The sequence below is a fragment of the Vipera berus genome, assembly GCF_964194415.1.
Source record: "Vipera berus genome assembly, chromosome: 1".
Taxonomy (NCBI): Eukaryota; Metazoa; Chordata; class Lepidosauria; order Squamata; family Viperidae; genus Vipera; species Vipera berus.
This window is the reverse complement of record NC_138202.1, coordinates 282,231,635-282,256,281: the sequence shown is the minus strand read 5'-3', so window position 1 is coordinate 282,256,281 and position 24,647 is coordinate 282,231,635.

Below are 24,647 nucleotides of genomic sequence, written 5' to 3'. Positions count from 1 at the left end.
CTTTAACAACTGGGGAAAAAAGGTTGTAAAATTTGGCTTGACTCACTTAACAACCACCTTGCTTAGCCATGGAAATTCTGGTCCCAGTTGTGTTTATAAACTGAGGACCACCTGTAATTGAGCTGGAGATTATGTGTACAGACTGTTGCAGAGGGAAATCAAGGCAAGACCTTCCACCCGATTGTTTAGTATTTAACGTTGAAGCCAACTGATTTTTAAATGAAGGGAGCTATTTTTATGATGATAGTCGTAAGAATTAATGCAACTCACACAAAGGTGTATTTGTGGAAATTCTCCTCCAGACTACAATTGCTACCTGCTCCTTGTGATTCCTTGAGGAGCAGGTGGCAGCTTTTTTGAGGTGTTATAAATGCATCTTGTGCACTAGTTGTACCCAGGCCTATATCAGGGGGCACTGCTTACAAACATGTATGTCCTAATCGCCTCTTGTTCGGACCATTGTAATGTAGTCTACACGGAGCTGCCCTTGAAGAATGTTCAAAAGTTTTGACAGATCTAGAATTGCAGCAGCACTGCAGTATTGGATGCACTATGATATGCTTATATATATCACCATTGCTGTATGAACTATGGTGGCTCCCAGTAGGCTTCTAGATAGATTTCAAGGTGCATGTTGTCAATTTTAAAGCCCTTTATGGCATGGGGCCAGGTGACTTGGACTGTGCATCCCCATTGATTTTTGCCTGCCCAGTAGATCTAGCATGGGCATGCTGTGGGTCTCCTCAGTGAACAGTATCGTCTGGTGCATCCTAGAAAGTGTCTTTACCTGCATAGGGCTCCTGCCTTAGGGAACATCTCTCCCCCCCTGAAATTCAGATGGCACCATCCTTTTTGACCTTCCAGAATGTTACAAAGACCTGTGAAGACCATAATCTCAGACACTGTGGTTGGGATATTAATGGAGCTTGGCATGTATGAGGGGTGGGAGGACATTACAGTAAGGTGTTTTTTTTTTATAATGGCCTCAATTTAGTTAATGTTCATTCATTTGATTGTGTGTTGCATCTTGCTGTCCAGAGTAGTTATGTAGTACATTTATCTAGCTTTTATAAATTTATATAACTGTCCAGAGCAACTATATACTTTTGTTAAATGAATAAATGAATGAATGAATTTATATTTGGAATCTTCATTATTTTTCTACTTTACTCATTAGCATTTTGAAATATATAAGAAGGGCTCTATTAAATAAGTATATCTGCGATAAAAGAGCATATAGTGAAAAAGAAAATGAAAGCGCTTAATAAATGAGATGAATTCAAGCAACAAACTAAAGTTTAATTCCTTCTTTCTGATCTATCAGTAGACAATAACTGGCTTCATTAAATGTGGTAGAATAATAAATGTAGACATATTTGTCCAGGAAGAAATCTTCGGACACCGGGATGGATAAAAAACAGTCATTTATTGCTAAAAGATCATAATAAGCAATAAAAAGTAACAGTAGATATGCTTTAAACGGTTACTTTTTATTGCTTATTATGATCTTTTAGCAATAAATGATTGTTTTTTATCCATCCCGGTGTTCGAAGATTTTATATATATACATTCTGGCACTTATATTATTTCTTTTTACAGTAAAGTAGAAATAAAATGGGTGGAAAATGGAAGGACTTTATAAGTTTGCAATATTCCAAAAATAACAACAGTAATTCTAAAAAAAATGGTTTATGGTTTCACATACTTCAAAATCTGATTTTATTGTAATCCCACTTTTTGGAATCCCAACAGTTAGAGCTATGATTAAGTTTGAAATTAGTAGGAAAATTCTAAAGAGAATTTTATTACAGGATAAGAAAGCTTGGATGATTAAAAGCAATCTGGGAATTCACTATTAAAGTCCTTTCACCTGTGACTTTTGCAGTTTGCATAGAAACCATGCAAACTCAGCCAAAGTAAGAAACATTCAGCAAAATATTTTATTTAAATTTATTAAATTCAACATGATAAATTCTACTGTCTCACTCATTATGAAGAATATTTAATATTTAATATTTAAAGATATGAATATGTATATTATATATTATTATATTATTATATTATAAAGGTAAAGGTTTCCCCTTGTCCAATTGTATCCGACTCTAGGGGGCGGTGTTCATCTCCATTTCTTAGCTGAGGGAGCTAGTGTTGTCCCAAGACAATTTCCATGGTCATGTGGTCAGCACTGAATGCTGTCACCTTCCCACCCAAGTACCTATTTATCTACTCGCATTTGGACTGAAATGATTGTTAAAATGGGATAATTATATTAAATCTGAACCTGGCCTTATTAAGATTTTAAAAATATAACCCAAAAGTTGCCTTAGATCAGGGGTAGGCAACCTTGGCTCTTTTATGACTCGTGGACTTCAACTCCCAGAATTCCTGAGCCAGCTGGCTCAGGAATTCTGGGAGCTGAAGTCCACGAGTCATAAAAGAGCCAAGGTTGCCTACCCCTGCCTTAGATCATAAACAATAGGGGTTTTTTGTTGATTGGAGTCATGGGTGCATAAGCACGCAAACGCACACACAAACACACACACAAAATTACACACACACACACACACACACAAGCACATATTGGCCAAGTCTTGAGAAACATGAATGATTTGAATATTTCTATATGATGGTATATATATTTAAAAATAGATGGAAAAGCTACCAAAAGGACATAATTATGTTAATGCAGATGATGATTTTTTTTCTCCCATCTGGTTTATACATATTAATCAAGTACAACAAAATGATAATTATTTTCTATATGGTTCCAGGTTGCTAAATAATTGAATAGAATAAGGTAATATGTACTTTATATTTTCCTCGCTATATTTCATATAAATAACATTCAGTAGAAGATAAAAATGGACGTGTCCCCATTCTTATTCTTAAAAAGTTCCAAACCTGTGATTCTTCTGATTTTGTGTACTGAAGTACTGGATTTACTTCATGGGTACAAGAGCTTTTCAAGGAAGGCAATGTTTTGGAAGGATTCTCTAAATTATCCATCAATGGGAACACATACTATTATTTTGGAGAAGAGAATTCCTCCCCCCTTTTTTTTACAACCACAGTGTCTATAATTTCATTCAGTTTTCTCCAATATTTTAGCCCAAATAATTGAAGAGCACAGTCTTCATAAACCCCAGCTAGCACAGTCTTAAAGAATTATAGCCCAAGATCTAGAAGGTTCCAATTTCTGATCATTAGTAAAGGTTTCCCTACACATGCGTGCTAGTTGTTTCCAACTCTAGGGGCCGGTGCTCATCTCCGTTTCAAAGCTGAAGAGCCAGCGCTTGTCTGAGGACATCTCCATGGTCATGTGGCCAGCATGACTAGACGCCAAAGGCGCATGGAACGCTGTTACCTTCCCACCGTAGTGGTCCCTATTTTTCTACTTGCATTTTTACGTGCTTTTGAACTGCTAGGTTGGCAAAAGCTGGGACGAGTAACAGGCGCTCACTCTGTTACGCGGCACTCGGGATTTGACCCACCAAACTGCCGATCTTCTGATTGACAAGCTCAGCGTCCTAACCCACTGAACCACCGCGTCCCTCTTCTGATCATTAAAACAGTATAAATGAATGGGCACTTGACACTATAACACTATTGATTCAGGGAAAGCATCAGAGGTTAGTGTGGATCTGTTATATCTTTTCCTGGCACTCATACTTTGGAGATAATACTTTGACCTTAAAGGGGAAATCCTATATTAGTTGCCCCTTTTGCCTTATGGCCTAAGACTGGTGCTTTCCTCAAAACAAATCCTGAATTCAAAGAACCCCCAAATGTAGTATCATAAGAAGAGCATAATGTTCTTATAATTGTTTTCTTTGATATGTGGGGAATTCTCTACATAATCCTACTATTACTTGCATTTGGATGGAATATAAATTTATAATATCCCAAGAAGTGCCAGAGAGATGTATTCTCTTTTTTGGAACTTCAAGTCTATAAATGGCAAGAATTTGAGGCTTCTCATACTACCACAGAATTGCTTTGCTTGCAGTATTTTCAATGTCATGACCATATTCTTGAAAAGTATCTACAGCCTTTCACTGTCAAAGGGATGAAACATCTTAAGGAAAGTTCCTTCCAGAAGACACATATATAAAATATTTCATCTAATTAATGCTTAAACTTGCAAGAGAAAGTTCTATGGAAGAAATAGCAGAATTTTTTTTGTATATATATTTTATTAGATTTTTTTTTCTTTAACATAACATAAAGGTAAAGGTTCCCCCGCACATGCGTGCTAGTCATTTCCGAAACAGAATGTTGTCTGGGTAACATTTATAAAACAATCTTTAACAATTAATTTCTATATATTCCATCTGTTAATTTCATTTGATTTCCCCTATCCCTAACGTATCGTCCCTCGCAAAGCATTAGTTTAAAACAGTTTTATTTATTTAAACAACAGTTAAATATATAGTTCAATAATCGTATATATCATTTTAGTCACCTTATCATAAATCCTGTCACTATATTTATTTCAGCTTATTTTCCCCCCAAACAAAAATATTTACAAATAACAATCTTTTTTTTAACACTCAACTATATTTACGTTGATGGATTTCATTTTTTTTCTCCCTTCATGCAGACCTTCTCGTACTTTTATATTTCCCAATCAATGAGTAAAAATATATAAAAAACACAATAAAAAACAAGGACAGCTTATTTCTCCCTCAACATTCTAAATGTTCTTACAGATAACAATCATTTCAGCATTCAGCTATATTTACATTTATGAATTTAATTCTGTTTTTTTCATATAGACCCTCTATGCTTTTATATTTCTTAATAAAGAAAACAAAAAAGAGGCAGAGTTAAAAGGAGAAAAAAATAGAGAAAAAAGAGGAAGAGATATACATTTCTTCCAATTCAATATACATCCATTCCCTCAATTTCCACTCTTCTCAACCTATACTAAAAATATATTTAATCTATTTAAGCTTTAAACATTCCCTTTAATATTTCTAATCATCTAGTCTTCTAAAAACTCATCTAAAACATATCTTTTATATTTTATTCCTGTTTAAATCATTTCAACTTAGAAGAATAAAACAAAAAAGGAAAAGGAAAAAGAAAAAAAGACACAATTATATTAATTAAGAGGAAGAAAGAGAAAAACAAACAAAACCAAAAAATAATTGCCCTCTAAGAGTATATATTTCAAGATTTCCCCATTGTTCAACCATATTCAAACAAATGTTTCTTTTTAAAGTATTCTTTCTGGCAAAAACCATCTCTTTCTATCGTTTGTTTCCCTAAAAGAAATCTTTTCTCATTCTTTCCCCTATGTTCCAAATTGTTTAGACAGATTAAAATATTTCCCATTTGAATTAAGTCATGATTTTTTATTTTATATAGTTCCATCCTCCAGTCTCTTTCCTCAAAGTTACATTTAATCATCTCTGCTATCTTTTCCTGAGGAAGTTCTTGAAGTGATGTTAAGTTGAAAATAAATTGGTTCATACTCTCAAGGTTTTTCTGCATTATCTTGTAGTTTAAAGTCATTGTCCTTTGGAAGTTTTGCTGCTTATCGTATGTTTCCTTTTGTAAAGTAAGCGTTTCAATTCTCTCTGCTATATTTTTCTGAGAGGTTTCTTGGAGTGAAATTAAGTTGCAAATAAGTTGATTCATACTCTCAAAATTATTCTGAATCTCTATGTAGTTTAAAGTCATTGTCCTTTGAAATTGTTGTCGCTCATCACATGTTTCTTTAACATAACATGTTTCCTTTTGTAACATATTCATTGCTTCAACTGTGTTATTGTTTACACAGGTGCATTCTAAGAGCTTAAGAGTTCAAAGACAAAGGAAAAGAAGGAAAAAGAAAAGAAATCCTCATCTTCCAGCAGGTGTCAGCATTTACTCATTTATCATATCTTTAGTTGTTTTCCATCTCCAAGGAGTAAAAAAGTCGCCACCCAAACAAAAGGGAAGGAATGAGATCTCCCTCCCCTTCTTTCTTCGGAGATCTTATCTTGGGGATTTCTTCTTCAGGAAAAGTAGATAGGATAAAGAAAAACAATATTCTTACCCAGATTCAAGCATGCTGTTTATTTGCTTGTTTGATCGTTTTTTACTTCTGTTGGTACTTCAGCTATGACTGGACATGACGTTAGCCAGCCTTTTCTTCTGTTGGTTTTTGGGAGGGTTCTCCTGGACTATTTGGAGAGACCACCGTCTCTCCTAGGTCCCTGGAATTTCCTTCCTTCAGTCCACCACTCCAAGGTGGATTCTGGCCCCTTAGGGTCCCCAACAAAAAGAAATTTCAGCCGGAGGATCAAGTTCTCTGACTGACCTCACTGAAACCAGAACAGGAAGTCAGAAATAGCAGAATTATTTTCCCAAATTGTCTCTTCAATAACACCTATGTTCACAAATCAGCTTGATTAAAAAAAGGTTATATCTCGTACTGTATTTTTAGCATTTGCAAATGTTCCTTCAGGCTATTCCTGGATTTGTAAACATATATGATCAGTGTTAGAAACTAAGAACACCCAATGAAAGCAACATGAAATTCTCTCTGGTGAGAAATCCTTGTGAAATTTGCTTGTCACCTTTCCAGAGTTATTATTTTATCTTGGATCATTTGTGAAACGGTCAAGGACGATAGGTGAGGTTAGATTCTGTTGGTAGAATGAAAAATGCAGCAACAAGTGAAGTAAAACAATTAGAATTACAATATTTATTTACAGTCAGAGGTCACAAAAATACCTTATTAGTGCTGCTTTATAAAACCCTAGTAAGACCACACCTGGAATACAGCCAATTCTGGTCACCATATCACGAAAAAGGCGTTGAGAGTTTGGAAAAAAATCAGAGAAGAGCAACTAAAATGATCAAAGTCCTGGAGAGTAAAACATATGAATAACAGCTGCAGGACTTGTGTTTGGCTAATCTAAAGAAAAGAAGAAATAGGGGAGACATGATGGCAGTGTTTCAGTATTTGAGGTGCTGCCACAAAGATGAGGGGATCACATTATTCACCAAAGCACCAGAGGGCAGGACATGAGTCATAAAAGAGCTGAGGTTGCCTACCCCTGGTCTAGGACAACTCGTCACAGCCAACTCACCACAACCAACTTGCTGTGGGACAACTCACCACAGAATTCGCCACGGAACAACTCACCGTGGGACAAGAGTTACACTAAAATGGAAGAAATGGTGGAATGGAATCATTAAAGAAAGGATGCAAAAGGAGGGACAAAATGAAATATGAATGACAAAAATTAAAGTAGTTTTTTAATTAATTTAATTTATTGTTGAATTGTCCACAGTGAGTTGACCATGGCGAGTTGGTCGCAGCGAGTTGGCTGAGGCGAGTTGTCCCCATTCCAAATGCTTCTGTTCTTCTCTATTATGTGTGAGCCAAAAGCGTAACTATTTTGAAACCTGCAACACTTCAGCCCTTTTTTAAAAAATAAAATTTTATTAAAATTTTTAATGCAGAACACTAATGAACAAGAACTAATAATTACAATGACAAAAGAGGAAAATTTTCTTTTACAGCACCTATACATATCTATATGTATAAATATAAAATAACCTCTTAATCTGTGGTTACAGTATTATTTACATTTTCTCTACAATTCATTATTTTTATTCTATTCCTCAAAACTATACATCATATTTTTTCTGTTTTCCTCAAAAAGTCAATAACGGGTTTTCACCCATCATTAAATGTTGACAATGTCTTCTCTAATTAAAGCAGTCAATTTGGCCATTTCAGCAAATTCCATCATCTTCACTATCCATTCCTCCATTATGGGAAAAGTCAACATTTCAAAGTACACAAATAGAACATTTTCACCTAAAAGTTAGCCAAGAAGGAAATATTTCAAAATATCTGTCTAGGATTAGTATTATTAAACTTAAAAATTTATTCTAAGGCTAATTGCTTATTGACAAAACAGTTTCCACATTAGAAGTTTCCATGCCCAGCAGTATATGCCAAAGCATATACCGCATTTAATAAAAACTCAGGCAAAAAAACAGCTGCCCTATTAAATTTAACTGCAGAACTCATAGAACTGTTACCCTAATCTTAATTCTTCCTTAATGCCAATAGATTTTTTTTTACTTCAAGTGGTGTTTTTCAAACTTGATAACTTTTAAAATGTGTGGACTTCAACACTCTAGTCTTTTAAATTTATTGTAGCCTTTTTAATCTAATCTAATTTTGATTTATTTTTAATTAATACAGACCACTAACTTGCTGCAGTGGACAAGGTCCCAATGGACAAAGTCCTCCAGTCTGAAGCTCAGTGAATAATTTTTCTCTCCTAGCAAACTGGTGCTATGCAAATCCATGCCTCCTCCAAATATTGCTCTAAAAGTTGACAAGTAGGCAATCTCAAGAGAACCTAAATCCAAGAATATTACTAAACTTACATATTCACCCCAAACTTAATCTTCAAATGACTTTTATCCACAGACTTTTTTATTTAGTAGAGAAATACAAATACAAACAATTTAAAAACCTTACAGCACCAACAAAGAATAAAATGTATACTGATTGTGTAGTGAAAAAGGGACACTTAGATATATATTACGGTGATGGAGAAACTGTGACCAAAATAGTTTATTAACAGAACGAAGGAAAACATGGATACAATGGTATTGTATCATTGATATTATAGATAGTGATTTTAATCTAGACACTATACGAGACCCTATAAGAGAGAGAGCCCCAAGGAGTCTACAGCTCAACCCTGAGCTACATACTATACTGTATATTCTCTACTATTGGAGTATTCAAACTGTTCTTAGTATATTAGCTGTAATTCAAGCTTTGCTGCTCTAAAGTTTGATATGATTTATATATGGGATTTCTGGCATACAAAAAACATTTATTTACATTTTCAAATTAAATAAAATTAGAATCCCTGAATCTCTTTTTTGCTGAGACAAAAAGAATGTCTGAAACACATCCCAGCAGATTAAAGAATTAGCGAAGTCTAATTTTTATTATTTATAAAAACCTTAATAAGACTGCATCTGAAATACTGCATCCAGTTTTGGTCACCACATTATAAAAAAGATGTTGAGACTTTGGAAAGAGTGCACAGAAGAGTAGCTAAGATGATTAAAGGTCTGGAGACTAAAACGTGAAGATTGGTTAGTGAAATTGGGTATGACTAGTCTAGAGAAAAAAGGACTACCGTAGTTTCCGGCGTATAAGACGACTTTTTAACCCATGAAAATCTTCTCAAAAGTCAGGGGTCGTCTTATACGCCGGGTGCTGAAACTTTAGGGACAGGGCTGGCTGGAAAACCTGGAGCGGATCTTCCATTTAGTCTGCGCAGGGAAAGCGGGACCAATTGGAGTAGAAGCTGCAGTCTGTGATTTTTTACAGGCTGGGGTCTGGGCGTCTTTCCTTCTAAAGTTGAAGAGCAGCTGTAGGCAGGTGGGGAATGCAAGAGCAACTTGAAAGGCAGGTGTAGCCAGAGCAGCTGCTTAGCTCTAAGGACACATTTGACTCAGGAACTGGGCGGGCTGGCTGGAAAACCTGGAGTGGATCTCCCATTTGGTCTTTTTTTTTAATCCCATTTATATACCGCCCTTCTCCGAAGACTCAGGGTGGCTTACAATTTAAAGCACAAATCAGTGTGCTTAGCAATAGCCTTCATTCTATGTATATGCCTGCTTATTAGAGCTTTCACCCCCCCCCCCAAGCAGCCTTATTACAAAGTCAGCTTATTGCTCCCAACAATCTGAGTCCTCATTTTACCTACCTTGGAAGGATGGAAGGATGACTCAACCTTGAGCCTGGTGGGATGAGAACCTGCACTAATTGCAGGCAGCTGGTGTTACTTAAGGCTCTGCGCAGGGAAAGCTTTAGAGTGAATTAGGAAAAGTGAAAAAGTGAATTAGGAAAATAGGAAACGGTTGCTGGAATTGGGTATGTGTAGTTTAACGAAGAGAAGGGTGAGGGGTGACATGATAGCAGTGATCCAATATCTCAGGGGCTGCCACAAAGAAGAGGGAGCCAAGCTATTCTCCAAAGCACCTGAAAGCAGGACAAGAAGCAACGGATGGAAACTAGTCAAGGAGAGAAGCAACCTAGAATTAAGGAGAAACTTCCTGACAGTTAGAACAATTAACCAGTGGAACAACCTGCCTCCAGAAGTGGTGCATGCTCCAACACTGGAAGTTTTTAAGAAGAGACTGGACAGCCATTTGTCTGAAATGGTATAGGGTTTTCTGCCTTAGCAGGGGGTTGGACTAGATGACCTCCAAGGTCCCTTCCAACTTCTTCTTCTTCTTCTTCTTCTTCTTCTTCTTCTTCTTCTTCTTCTTCTTCTTCTTCTTCTTCTTCTTCTTCTTATTATTATTATTATTATTATTATTATTATTATTATTAAAGTTTAATCCACTTGCACTGTTTTATGTTTACATGTTTGATGACAAACAGCCTTATGTTTATAAGTGACAGTTTTCCTACTAAGTACCTGCATGTCATAAGCATTTGAATTAAAATTACCATATTAAAATCAAATCTGATATTTTTTAATTTTTATTTGGTGTGCGTTGGAAGAGGGGTAGTCTTATACGGCGAGTATAGCCCAAACCCTATAATTTAACAGGAAATGTAGGGGGTCGTCTTATACGCCCAGTCGTCTTATATGCCGGAAAATATGGTAGAAGTGACACGATAGCAGTGTTTCAATATTTGAGGGGCTGCCACAAAGAAGAAGGGTCAACCTATTTTCCAAAGCACCAGAAGACAAGATGAGAAACAATGGATGGAAACTAATCAAGAAGAGAAGCAATCTGGAACTAAGGAGAAACTTCCTAAAAGTGAGAACAATTAACCAGTGCAATGTCTTTCCTTCAGAAGTGGGTGCTTCGTCACTGGAGGCTTTTAAGAAGAGACTGGACAGCCACTTGTCTGAAGTAGTATAAGCAGTGGAGGGATTCAGACATGTAAACAACCAGTTCTCTGTGTGGATGCTGCTTCCGGAAGTCCATTCTGGGCCTCGACAACAAAAAATTCGCTACCGGTTCTGCTGAAATGGTGTGAACTGGCTGAATCCCACCACTGAGTATAAGGGCTCCTACGGTACTTGAGCGGGTTGAACTAGAAGACCTCCAAGTTCCTTCCAACTCTTATTATTTGGTATTCTGTATTCCTTTGGAAAGTTGCCCTCAACAAGTCATAAACAAGTCTGGTCTGGTCATCAGACAGATTTGGGCTCTCCTCCAGTAAAAGAACAATGGAAATCAAAATAGCCAGCCAGGAAAGATGATTTTAGCATTGAGTCAGATTAATTGTATTATTAGAGAAATTGTTAATTACAAATCACAAAAATAGAATAAAAGACAAGGAAGGTAACCTAAAGAGATACTACACCGCTGAGCCATCTGATTTCTGTAAGCAGTTCTCTATGTATTTTTCCTTATGAGCAAATTCTTCCAACATAGGTGAGGAATGGGAGTCATTTTTTAACCGCCTGCCTCTGAGAACACAAGCTGTCAGAGATTGCCAACAAGTGGCCTCTTCAGTCTTTGGCTGTCAGGAAGAACCTGCAATTAAACGTCCTTAGAAAAATGGCCTGTCAGAAAGTCAAACAGATGTTTGTCTGGTTTCAGGCTGATTTAGGAAAAAAAATAGAGAGGAAAAATGATGAATTCTTGAAAAGGCTTCAGAAAGCAGATGGGAATACACTATGAAAAGCAAACTGCCATGTCCAAATTAGCTAAAAGAATAACTCATAATGAGTCACTTTTTGAATGTTATTTGGCTTGCTGGCTATCTGAGATATGGAAATTTTAATGGAAATTTCCTGTTTAACCTTTGGTTTCGCTTTACCAATTTGGCAAGTCCTTCAATACAATAAATGAAGGAAATGTAAAAAAAAGTAATTCTGTTCCTAAAAAAAAGGAAAACAGCGGTGGGGGCCTTATTGATGGAGAAATAGTTGCCAGGTGTTTCCCACACTGTTCAAATATAGGTCAACACAAATATTCTGAATTCACTAGAAGGAAGGATAAAATAATTCACATTAGTTGTTTATATATTTGACCTTCCAAGATAAGTTTTCTTCCTAAAACAGGGGTCTTCAAACTTGGCCCTTTTATGACTTGTGGACTTCAACTCCCAGAATTCCTCAGCCAGCTTTGCTGGCTGAGGAATTCTGGGAGTTGAAGTCCACAAGTCATAAAAGGGCCAAGTTTGAAGACCCCTGTCCTAAAACATAAGCTAAACAGTGGATCATTTTAAATAGATAATTGTATGTGACGGGATATGAAATGGAGAGAATTCAATTCTTTTGCTGGCATGATGGTTTAGTACAGGACAACAAAGGTGGTGCTTGACTTATGACAGTTCATTTAGTTACTGTTCATAACTACAGTGGCACTGGAAAAAATGACTTATGACCATTTCCCACACTTACGACAGTTGCAGCATCCTCATGGCCACGTAATCAGAATTTGGATGCTTGGCAACTGACATGTATTTATGACGGTTGCCGCATCCTGTGATCACCTTTTGCAACCTTCTGACTAGCAAAGTCAATGGGGAAGCCAGATTCACTTAACAAGCATGTTACTTAACAAATGCAGTGATTCACCTAACAATTGTGGCAAGAAAGGTCATGAAAAATGGGGCAAAATTCATTTAACAAATGTCTCACTTAGTAACAGAAATTTTGGGCTCAACTGTGCTCGTAGGTAGAGGACTACCTGTATAAGGGCACCTAGTTGTACCTTGGTAAATATGAGTGCTTCTTACAGTACTGTATTTTCCGGCGTATAAGACGACTTTTTAACGCATAAAAATTTCTCAAAAGTCGGGGGTCGTCTTATACGCCCAGTCGCCTTATACGCCGGAAAATAGTAAATCCTCAGGAGCAGAGACGTTAGTGGAAACAGACAAATCCAGCACTCGAGAATAGTGAAAGACGGCCTCCTCATAAATAAACCGACCAGCCCAACCGAGGCTGAGGCTCCAGCTTACCGGCGTCCTAGGGCAGCAGACCCCCTTTTTTGGGGGGGGAAGGGAGCGGGAGTCAAGCGCGTGCTGAGCCGCCGGCGCTCGGCGAGCACGAGAGCTCAAGGGAGCACAGGAAGCTAGGCGGAGGCCGACCTGACATGTTCGCGCAGAGCTGAGCTTCACCTGACCCTGGGAGTTCAACTTCAGGGCGTGGTGCCGTGGCCAGACCTACAGCAACACCCGCCCGGGAAGGCGCAGCTCGGGAATTGCGACAGGCAGACCACAGCAGAAAGCTGGCACTGGGGCTTCAGCAAACCGGGGTCGCCCCTCCGCCCTGAAGTAGAAGGCGGCCTTTTGAAAAATAAATATTATAATATTTTCGGGGTTTTTCCCCTTTATTTCTTTTTCCCCTTTCTGTATACTCCAGCGATAACTTATGCAAGTGAAAGGAGGAAAAACCCCGACTTTGCATTTTCTTGGAAAACTTTAGAAAAGCACAGTAAAATGCAGGGGAGGGTAAACGGGCTTCTCGATCTCAGTGCCACGCAGGGCTCCTTCTGGTTTCTAGTTACTTGGAAACTCGGGGCTTTCTTTGAGGGAATCTCAAACTTGCGGCGCAGGGCTGAGCCCGTTTCTTTCACCACCACCCCGCCCTCCACCGCCCTGTTCATTAACTAACCTACGGAAAGAACCGCCTTCTTTCAGACCTGGTGCCTTCCCGAAGTGTTGGGCCACAATGCTCGTTGCTCCTGGCCGAAACAGCCAGTGCGTGTGGCTGAAGTAGAAGGGGGCGCCAAGGCAAGAGGAGACGAGGTTTAGGCGAGGCAGAGCAAAGCTGATCTCGAAGCCAAAAGCTCTTGATAAACCTTCACCTAATTGAGAAGCAGCCCTGACTTCCTACTTACCCGTATTTTCCGGTGTATAAGACTTTAACCCATGAAAATCACCTCAAAAGTTGGGGGTCGTCTTATACGCCCAGTCGTCTTATACGCCAGAAAATACGGTACATGAAAAACCCTGGTATGGGATGCAGAACTGGGGAGACCAAAGATTCTTGCTGAGACCTAATTTGTGCTTACAGATCTGAGCTGAAAAAAATCACACAATTTATGATAGCATTGGGTTGCAACCCCCCTATTTGCTGCTATCTATTGGTTACCCAGATTTTTGCAGCCTCGTTCTAATAAGCCTTCTTAATTTTTTTTGTTGACATCATAATGTCATTTTTGTTGACATTATGATGGCTGAGAGTAATTTAGGCCTGTAGGTTGAACTTAGAAAAACTGTCATAGGAAAGAAGGAAAGAAAACCCTGAATTTGTTGAAATCCAATTACAAAAGAAAGAGTATATTTAAGACAATGATAAAAGAGGCAAAAACTCTATACAGTGTCCATATCCCCACCTTTTCCTATCACAAGTCAACCTCAGGTTTCCAACTTCAGCTGAAACAAATTCTAAAAACACCCAATCCAGGAAATGTCTGCATGTAACATACATGTATATCTCTATGTACAGTACATATGTGTGCATATAGGTGATTGTGCACACCTTAAGCACACTCATATTCTCTTTCTTCCAGTAAAAACAGCAAAAAATAAAAATAAAAGCAATCATCATTATCGACATCAAGGAAAAGTGGATAAGAGGAACTGCTAAGTTTTGATGCTTGGATACCTGGTCTGTGTGCTCCACCTTGTGGATCTCACTTTCCATTTCATTCAAACAGGCTTGAATGAAAGGCAGGAGGAGGTTTATGATGCAAGCCTAAAGCATTTGATGGTTATAATAAGATACTCACTGAAACAGTCTGTCATGAATCCTTTGTACTCATGTAGGGATTTTGATGAATGTGCAGAGGCTCCTGCTCAGTGGGCTTGTGTAAAAATTACAGCAAGAATGTGGCTGAAGAGCAATACTAGAATAGAATAGAGTAGAGTAGAGCAGAGCAGAACAGAGCAGGTCTATTCCATCATCATCAATAATAATAATAATAATAATAATAATAATAATAATAATAATAATAATAATAATAATAATAATAATAATAATAATAATAATAATAATAATAATAATGATAATCATCATCATCATCATCATCATCGCACAGTCAGCTAGATGTTCAGACTGGATTTGGCATTTTTGTCTACCTATCGAATCCTTACCAAGGACCTGGGATAGGCAGATGTGGATGTTTGATGGTATTATTTTTGTTGTTGTTGTCATCATCATCATCATCATCATCATCATCATCATCATCATCATCATCATCATCATCATCATTATAGCAGAGCAGAACAGAACAGAACAGAGCTAGAATGGACTTTGGAGGTCTTCTAATCCAGCCCCCTTGCTCAAGCAGGAGAACCTATACCATTTCAGACAAGTGACTGTCTAGTCTCTTAAAAACCTCCATCTATTGCTGTACTATGACAATCTATTCCTCTAAATCCCAAGTTTACATTAAAGATATCTTGTGTGATCTGACCTCCAAGTTCCTCTAACAGTGGCTCCTTGGACATTGTCTTGAATTAAAAAAAAAATGAATTTTTCAATTAATAGAATAGAATAGAATAGAATAGAATAGAATAGAATAGAATAGAATAGAATAGAATAGAATAGAATAGAGCTGGAAGGGACCTTGGAGGTCTTCTGGTCCAGGCCCCTGCTCAAGCAGGAGAACCTATACCATCTCAGACAAGTGACTGTCTAGCCCAGGGGTCGGCAACCTTAAACACTCAAAGAGCCACTTGGACCCGTTTCCCAGAGGAAAAAAAACACTGAGAGCAGCAAAACTCGTGTGCATGTGCATGTGCACATGCACACAAGGGGGGGGGGGGAAGCTTGATTGAAGAGTTTAATTAAAAAGAAATAGAGGCTGCTGTGCATGAGTTCTCTCTCTTTCTCTCTCTCTCTCTCTCTCTCTCTCTTCCCCCCCGTCTCCCTCTCTTTCTCTCCCTCCCTCCCTCCCTCTCTCTCTTTCACCCCCCCTCTCCGATCTTCTGCTCACCTGGCAAGCTGGCTCTATGCTGTTCTCGGACAAGCTGACACATTCATATTGGGCTGGCTCTCCTGCCCTGCTTTCTGCTGCTTCCTGCTTCCTGTGGAGACACAGCAAAGGCAGGAGCCCCACCCACTAAGCTTGTCAGTGTGAGGCCACTCTCTCTTTTTTACACACACACACACACACACACACACACACACACACACAGAGAGAGAGAGAGAGAGAGAGAGACAGAGAGAGAGAGAGAGACAGAGAGAGAGACAGAGAGACAGAGAGACACAGAGAGAGACAGAGCCCCTCTCTCTCTCTCTCTCTCTCTCTCTCTCTCTCTCTCTCTCTCTTTTTCTCTGCAAATGGCAGAGGACTGGGAGCTGCAGGAGAAGGCTGAAAGAGCCGCATGCGGCTCCAGGGCCGCAGGTTCACTCTACCCTCTCCTTAAAAATCTCTAGTGATGGAGCGCCCACGATTTCTGGAGGCAAGCTGTTCCACTGATTAATTGTCCTCACTGTCAGGACTTTTCTACTTAATTCCAGGTTGCTCGTCTTTTTGATCTGTTTCTAACCATTGTTTTTTGTCCTGGCCTCTGGTGCTTTGGAGAATAACGTGACCCCCTCTTCTTTGTGGCAGCCCCTCAAATACTGGAATACAGCTATCATGTCTCCCCTATTTCTTCTTTTCTTTAGACTAGATAAAGTCCGGCAGCCGTTCTTCGTATGCTTTAGTCTCCAGGCCTTTGAACATCTTAGTTGCTCTTCTCTGAATTTTTTCCAAACTCTCAACATCTCTTTTGTGATATGGCGACCAAACTTGGCTGCTGTATTCCAGGTGTGGTCTTACTAGCACTTTATAAAGCGGTACTAACACTTGATTCTATGCCTCTGTTTATACAACCCAGGATTGTATTAACTTTTTTGGCTGCTGCTGGCTCATAGTAGGACTCCACTATGACTCCAAGGTCCCTCTCATAGTTGCTGTTTTTAAGCCAGGCCTTTCCTAATCTGTACTTGTACCTTTGATTTTTCCTGCCTAAGTGTAAAACTTTGCTTTTCTCTTATTGAAACTCATTTTGTTGGATAGGGCCCATTGTTTAAATCTGTCAAGATCTTTTTGGATCCTGAGTTTGTCTTCTGGGGTGTTGGATACGTCTGCCAGTTTAGTGTCATTTTAGTTTTATTTCAACTTGACTACAGCTTGAGGGGTGTGTGACTGTTTATCACTTATTTAAGTTATTATTTATCATTTTTATCACTTCATTTAACACTAAAATGGAATATAAATCACGTGACACGCCCCAATTAATGTACTCTATGTGCCGACAGCCACTTGTTCATTAATCTTCTTGCTTAATAAAAACCATTTGAAGGTACAAAGCATAAATATACATCACAGAACCTGAAGCAAAAATCATTTCCCCCCCTCAAAAAACTAGTTTGTGAAGTTGATATATGCATTGCTTAACTTCCAATATCCTTCTGGTGCACACATGTCTGCATTTTTGTTTTGTAGGGAAGTTATTTTAGTCTGGCATGTCATTCCATTAGATTGTTTCCTATTTCATGTAGCGTCCATGAAGCTTGGCTCCCTTGCTTTGCCATAATGTCCATCCATAAGTTATGGATACTTGAAAAGAGAAAGCCTAAAATAAAAACAACTTTTGGAAGTGGAAACATTTGCAAAGTGACCTGTGCACCTCCACGTGTATATACTGTAGATATCTCACACAGATGTCAGACAGTGAAGCCCAGGAGTTGCAGAACCTTAGAATTGCTTTAATGCTCTTTTTTCCGTACTTATCCATTGCATTTAATAAATTGGTAAAAACATACTGTAGGTCCTATTATACAAAACACACAGTTCTGCATGAAACTCCTCTCTCAGAAGATTTTCACTTTATCAAGTCAATTTAAAGATTAAGAGCTGCAAGAAGGGAAGTCAGACATTTTAAGTTGAAAAAGAGCATCTGGATAGCAGAATGTTCTAACGCAGAGTCAGCTGCTGGCATGTCGAACCCACTGTGTGAGACATACTGAATTTCTATTTAGCTTACATCTCTTATTTTATAAAATTAAATCAGCATCCACAAATCTGCACCCTATTTTAAAAGAGATACCTAGGTGATTTCCCAATTGTCAGCATCACCCAGGCAATTTATAGGGGTCCATAAATCTGAAATGGCACATTGTTTCCTGCGTGATTTCTAGAATGAAAAAGACTCCTGATTTTTTTTTGGGGGGGGGATATATTTTGATTGGCTATTATAGTTTGAAAATGATCAGAGATACTAAAACTATCTCGCATAGTGGCTATACAGATAAAATGTTATCGGCTTACATAATAAATAGTTTATAAAATGTAGAAGACATTTTATTTTGTATGGTGTGATTATATACACACATACATACACATACATTTATTCTTAAGGAAGAAAGAAAGTCTTTAAAATTAATGCTTCAGAAGCACTTCATTTATTTTAAAGCACATTGGATAATAGCGTACCAATTTTGGAGGATGATTTTACTCTTGACTCTGTTCTCAGATGGGCCTCTAGATGGCCTCGTGAGCTTACTGAAATATCTGATTCTTTTAAATGAATAGCTTTTAGAATTTTGATGCTCAAAAAAGTGATGATGCATATTGGGGAGCCTGCAGGATATCAGGTGGCATTTGAAAATAGTCCCCAGTTTTTTTTTCCTATGGTCCATTCAGTATCCATTAATTGAATTTATGACCTCAATTGGGACTGGAATTTCCATTGCTAAGTAAGGCAGTTGTTAAGTGAGTCACCCCTTGCCATGGTTGTTAAGCAAATCTATCCAGCCTTTTCTTTAAAGGCAACAATTGCTGTGCTATCATTTTGCTGAATTTGAAGGGTGTGTGCACTTGCAGGAAAGTACTGCCTCAGCAGCTTGTGGGTCTTAGGCACACTTGCCAACCATTGAGATTTTCAAAATTAGCCATCTGGAAACAGCTCCATTAGTGTTTGGAATGCCAGTGGATGCTCTACTTCTCCAACTGCTGTCAGAATTAACTCCCTAAAGGCCATCTGCGATGCTGTATTTATGACTAGTAAAACTTGCAGGTGCAGGAATTAATTGTTAGTTCTTTTTGTTCATGAGCTTGAATGGTGCCCAGATTGAAACATTCCAGTGTTCGTTTTTGAAACTGATCAAAGGAGATAGAATGAAATGGGATACATGATAAAATGAGGTGAGCTCCATTCTCCTAGACTAGAAATGAGCAATTCAAAAGTTGAGTATTATATCAGGAAGAAAATCATGATGGGACACCACAGCCTTCCAAAGTCCCTCCAGTGATCTACTATATTTTCAAGAAAATGATAATCATTTTCAAAGCTGGTTGTTTTATACCAGCCTCCTATCTAGTGCAGTTAGTCTTCATTATCCCAGAATGATTCTACTAGTTGGGAATGTTAGGAGTTGTTCTCCAACACATCTTGAGAGCACCAAATTGAGAAAGCCTGCATTAATGGGATTACGCTCTTCTTTTTCCAGACACACATATGTCGCAATGTGCATACAGACAAGTCATTGAGGAAAGAGGCATACTTACAGGTAACATCTTTCAGTACAGCAAGCTTGGAATGCAAAACTTTCCCGTTATCATTAAAAAAGAAATCCTGCATTCCCATAGATGAATAAGAAAGACTCCTGTATCCAAAGCTGGTGCTTCTAAAAAGTATCAGTAGCAGAAAACTATGGTACATTCCCTTGTGATACTACTCATCAAATTGTCCTTTGCTGTGGAATTCAAGATACTCAATATGGAATGGAATATCTGTAAAACCACAGAAGAGCAGGTAAATGTGGTTAGAGTGCTGAACTAGTCTGATGCTTCTCACCTTTGGCAATATGAAAGCACAGGATGCTGGCTGTGGAAATGTTGCCAGCTTAATGTTGCCAAGTTAAGAAATTCATTTTTTAGTCCACTCCACAGCTTACTGAGTGACTTGGGGTCAGATGATCCTTCCCTTAGTTCAACCTACCTCATAAGGTTGTTTTGGGGGAAAATATGAGGAAGAAATGCTATATATGCTGTTGTGAGCTCCTGAATGAATGGCAGATTGTAAATCAAATAAATGAATAGATAAGTATTTTTTAAAACCTGAATTTAGGACAATAACAACAAGAAACATAAATAATTGCTTGCATTTTTCTTGTATTATGGCAATTCGCAGTGCTACCATAATATGAGTAGAATAAATATTTCTGCATTTATAATAGCGAAACCTATTTTTCTAGCCAAACCTCTGAATCATCTTTTGCTGTATCTAGCAATGAAAAATATCCTTTTTGAAATGAAGTATTGCCATCACTATACAGATGGCAATCTGCCATCATTCGTGACAAGGTGCTGGAGGAAGTGATAGTTGTTCCAAAATTTACCACTGCTACAAAGGATGTGTTATCACTGCTGCCATATTGCATGGTATTCATGCTCTACTAACTAACTGGCAAATTCATAATGGGATCTTCTACCTCTAACTGTGCAAAGGAAATAACACAGAGAGGGTACAAAGCAAATGCTGTTAATACAATTGCTTTTGTTCTGCAGGCACTTTAAACCCTGGGGTTATATATCTCAATAATGTGAGCCAATAACAATGGAAATCCAAGGCTACATTATTTATCCTTCTAAATGTTCATGTCAGGCACAGCATGACCATATCGTTAATCATGAATTCATATCAATGAATTCCAAGTTTAAAATCAACATGTTTCCAGGTGAGGTGCTTATTCTAGAACTGGCATGTCTTGTTTATTGATTAATTCCTTTATTTTGGAAAGCAGTTTTGAAAAAGACGTTACCTATCTCTTTTTGTTTTCTCTGGTGATTCTTCCATCTGATTTTAGAGAGCTGCTTTAAAAGGAAGAGAACAATTTGTAACATTTGCATGCATAGATTCCCTTTTGATATTCTCCCCAAAAGAGGCATGAGGTCTCTCTGTGAGTTTGCACAGACTTTGCAAAGCAGGAGTGCCTTATGATTCTTTGACTTTCCATTTAATGCCACTTTATGAGCACATGTTTTCAAAGTGATTCTTTGCAATGAAAAATCATTTAAATAAAACTTGAATAAAATAAAATACATGAATTTAAGTGTACTGGAATGGGTTGCTTTAAGTTAAAATGTTTCTTGATGTACCATTGAGACAATACTGAAGAATGGTGTAGAAAAGATACATAAAAGGGACATTATGTCTCAATGTAAGTCAATAAATGATAGGGTAGCATCTATTAGAATTAGCAGATATCTGGTGAATATCAGTGTAATAGATACACTGATATACAATATATAATAGATACAATGGTTAGGAAAAAAACTGAGAAATTGTCAAAATATCATTACACGTTAAATACAATATTAAGAAAAAAGAAGTGACTGAAATGCAAAAATTAGAGAAATGGAAGATTTGGACCCAATAAAATCCATAATCCAGGAGATTGTTATTAAGAGTTTACCAAAGTATTTACTACTATTGCTTCAAGCAATATAAGCACATATTCTATATCTGGGCATCTCTTCATAGATAGTATAACATTAACTACAGCTAATCCTTGATTTACAACCATAATTGAGCCCAAACTTTCTGTTGCTAAGTGAGACATTTGTTAAGTGAGTTTTGTTCCATTTTACAACCTTTCTTCCACAGTTGATAAGGGAATCATTATAGTTGTTAAGTAAGTAACATGGTTGCTAAGCGAATCTGGTTTCCCCATTGACTTTGCTTGTTAGAAGGTGACAAAAGGTGATCATATGACCCAAAGACACTGCAACCTTCATGAATATGAGTCAATTGCCAAGTTCCTGAATTTTGATCACCTGACTCTGGGTATGATCGTAAGTGTGAAAAATGGTCCTAAGTCCTTTTTTTCAGTGACAATTTTGAACAGTCACTATATGAACTGTTGTAAGTTGAGGACTACCTGTACATAATAGGAACCCAAAGATGCTCCTAGGTGCAAGTTGTGGAACTGACCACATAGTAAATATTATGGATAGTTATTCACTATAAATATACAGATTAAACTTGGAAATTCAAGGGCCAGCAAGATTTAACATGGTGGTTAGACAGTCGAAATATATGATCGATGTAAAGAAGAGATACAGAATAATTCCCTTATATGAAGAAAAACCTGCAAAGAGATAACGGATTTCCAGAAGACTGAAAAAGAAAAATTTCCAAGCATTCCCAAAATTTCAAAGTGAAAAGAACCAAATGGTTTTCAAAACAAGCAATCATGATACCTGAAAAAAAGAGCATGAACACCTTGAGTAACAAGGATGTAGAACTACTAAGTAAAAACCTCCATTGTCAAGCAAGAAAAGACTACCCACATATGGATTTTTGTAAGCTATATATGGTAATTTGATGTGGTGACCTGTAGTCCAGAGTCTCAGGAAGGAGGGGGCCTTTCGCGGAGAGCAAAGAGACAGTAAAGGTTGGAATCTTTGGTATACAAGAAAAGAGCAAAGGCAGACCCTCCATAGCAAATCAGAGAGTATAACTAGTACTTAGGCATATAGTTGCTTTCGTGTGGCAAGATTTCTATCAATGGGCAAACACAATAAGGAAGCTACAGGTAGTTCCCGACTTACAACAGTTCATTTAGTGACCATTCAAATTTACAACGGCACTGCAAAAAATGACTTATGACCATTTTTCATACTTATGACCTTTGCAGCTTCTCCGTGGTCATGTGATCATAATTCAGATGCTTGGACTCATATTTATGACTGTTGCAATGTCCCAGGGTCATGCGATCACCTTTGGCGACCTTCTGACAAGCAAACTCAATGGGGAAGCTAGATTCAACTTAACAACTGAGTCACTAATTTAACAATGGCAGAGATTCACATAACAAATCTGGTCAGAAAAAAATAAAATGGGACAAAACACACTTAACAAATTTCTCATTTAGTAACATAAATGTTGGGCTCAATTGCAGTTGTATGTTAAGGACTACCAATACTCAGAAGTAACTCCAAGTATCATTGCTGGTCCCTTGGGCCTAACATCCTAATATATTCAGGAACTAACTCCAATACAGAGGGAGATAGAATAAGCAATGGATTTGGTGTCAGACCTATAAGCAGATGCATAAGAATAGTACAATTAGAATTTTTGGGCTCATGACCAGCATAGTTGCTTTTGCTGTTCTGGAGCTGAAAGGGTGTCCAGTTCCCTGAAACCTTGTTATTTCAATAGCACACTTTTGTCACACATCTGGAATAGCATTGTGTGATATTGCTATCCATATAATTATACAATGCAGTGATTAGTTGTCTCCCTTGGTTGAAATTTAGATGCTACTATTAGAGTCCAGGCATTCTGTTCAAACATTTTTTATGACAACCCCCCCCAATCTTTTGAGAACAATGAAATCTCTGACGTTAATTTATAAATAATTGGAAACAGGGAAAAATTGTATACAGGTATTTGTATCTTGCCTATCTTATATGGACTAATGAATAGACAATTGATGGAAAAGCTGCTTTCCTAAGTGTGAAAAACCAAAATGCATAGAATGATGTTTGCTACTGCTCAGTCTCTAAGAACCAGTAAAGAACAACATGGTTCAGGGCCATGGCAATTAAAAATGATGGCTGCAGTCAGACTAAATAATTTCATAAGACGTGATGCAGACTGAACTTGAGATCTTCTGTGTGTAAAGCGTGTCCTCCTGGGATAAACAACATCTCTTCTCAGCTTCCACTGAAGTGTCTTATCAAGTCCCAAAATTATGGGCAATGATTTGTCCTTGTGTGAACCCTGCTTCCGAATAATGTCAAGAAAAGTATTTGTTTGTAAACCACACAGTGTAACTTGGATACATATTGCAAAAAGTTCCTGGAAGGGCAAGATGACCTAAAAAGAGAACATAGACGCAAGGAATGGACTGCATATGCTGCTTTGTTTCTGCTCCATAACATCCTTCTGAATGGGTGATGCAGGAAGCTAAATGAGTGTATTCCCTTGCAGTTGTTGGATGCTCTAAAGTAGGGGTATTCAACCTTGGCAACATTATGATCGGTAGACTTCAACTCCCAGAATTCCCCAGCCAGCCATGCTGGCTGAGGAATTCTGGGAGCTGAAGTCCACAAGTCTTAAAGTTGTCAAGGTTGAATACTGCTCTAAAGTGAAGGGAACATCCTTGTCTGACCCAGTGGAGGATTATATTCAGTCTTGATATTGAGTAAATTGCAGCACACACCAGCAACAAGGTCTCAGCCCAATTATTTTGTTTAAATATGTATTTCTTAAAAACATTTAATAAAAGATGTACAAAAGGGACAATCTTTCATTGTCTCTTGAGGACAGAAAACTAATTTGCCCTATACAGGACTATACAGAACTGTGACATCTACAGTTCTGTCTTCAGGAACGGTCAAGTCTTCCTGGGTAACCCAGGCAGGAAACACGAGTAAGGTAAAGGTAAAGGTAAAGGTTCCCCCGCACATGCGTGCTAGTCATTTCCAACTCTAGGGGCCAGTGTTCATCTCTGTTTCAAAGCCGAAGAGCCAGCGCTTGTCCGAGGACGTCTCCGTGGTCATGTGGCCGGCATGACTAGATGCCAAAGGCGCACGGAATGCTGTTACCTTCCCACCGTAGTGGTCCCTATTTTTCTACTTGCATTTTTACGTGCTTTTGAACTGCTAGGTTGGCAGAAGCTGGGAAG